Below are 1,502 nucleotides of genomic sequence, written 5' to 3'. Positions count from 1 at the left end.
AATAACTAATTAACCTCATAAATTTCTCATAAAAGACACTCAACACTTGACACCTAATTCCTCACAATTTGGTTAATTTGAGATGATCCTAAACACATTTTTTTAATATTGATAAGGAAGATTGCATAGCATTAACAATTTTTACCAACATTCAAATCAAGTTGGTATGAAAGAAATGTTAGCTCATTTTAACCCTGAGATGGTTTGCTAAGGTTAGCTAGAAAACTAGTTATTGGTTTTGTATTTGTGTAAGGATAATTTAACTGTGTGCAAGTGTATTTGTGAAAGATGAAGAAAGGAGATGGTAAGATATGCTTCTTGAGAAATTGTTTGGATATTTGTGAAGCTTTTTGATGCATTACAAGTGTGATCGCAACTTCAACAAGTGACGTTTCTAATCCATCTTTCTTAGCAAGACTCTTTGATTTGGAGATGTTGCAAGAGCTTATCATCATGAGACATATGGTGCAAGAGATGAATGAGGATAAGAAGGAGAACACTATACTTCAAGAGGAGTTGATGGCCATGAAGGAGGACAAGCAAGAGTTTCTTGAAAAGATGCATGAGATGGAGATTCAACTCCATGATGCCAAGGAAACCCTAGCCAAGTATGTGCATGAAAATGAGGTACGAAATTCAATTTTATCTTCAATTTCCTCTCAAAATGAATGTTTTGGTGTTTTTGAAAGACACACTAGAGGAATAGGGTCCAAATTATTGATGAAGATGGGTTATGAAGGTAAAGGGTTAGGAAAACATGCACAAGGCATAGTTGAGCCAATTGTTGTTAAGGAAAGACCTAGGTATTTGGGTCTTGGTTATGGAAAACATGATGGAGAATGCTCCAAAGCCAAGGAGGCATATGAAGGTACTCCAAGAAAGAATTTCATTACATTTTCATTACCTCAAGCTTGGGAAGTTTGTGTTCATGAGGAATGAAAAAGTTATATATCCACTTTGCAAGAAGATGCTCATAAGCATGCAACTTATGGAAACAGAAAACAAGACGATGTTGAAATATCTAAGATCATTAAAACAATTGTTTTTATTCTGAAGAGAGCCACTACCTCATCAAATTCACCTCCTCAACAAGGCGATAAAGGTGAATGTGCAAGGTATAAATCTGCCTTTAATCAAGTTTCCTTTTATTATGATAAACATGGTAAATCTTCACATAATATTTGAAGAAAATTTACATGATCCTTTTGTGGTTTGAATAACTATATTGTTTCAAGGTGTTGGAAGAGGACAACCATACACAGGAAACTTTCAAAACAGAAGATATAGAAAGCCAAAGTCCATTGGATAATAGAAACCATGTTGAAAAGAATATGCAATTATTTTGCACTCATTTCCATATGCAGGGCCATCTTGTAGACAAGTGTTAGACTTTGCATCCAACAAGTCATCCACAACATTTGTAAAAGGTGGAGAGAGATCTTGGAAAGAATGGAAAATCGGATTCCATAATTAATGCGGGTTAGGATGATACACATGATGAA

This window comes from Pinus tabuliformis, chromosome X (genome assembly GCF_031772625.1).
Source record: "Pinus tabuliformis cultivar Carrire ecotype Pingquan chromosome X, CPIR1, whole genome shotgun sequence".
Classification (NCBI taxonomy): domain Eukaryota; kingdom Viridiplantae; phylum Streptophyta; class Pinopsida; order Pinales; family Pinaceae; genus Pinus; species Pinus tabuliformis.
This window is presented reverse-complemented; position numbering follows the sequence as displayed.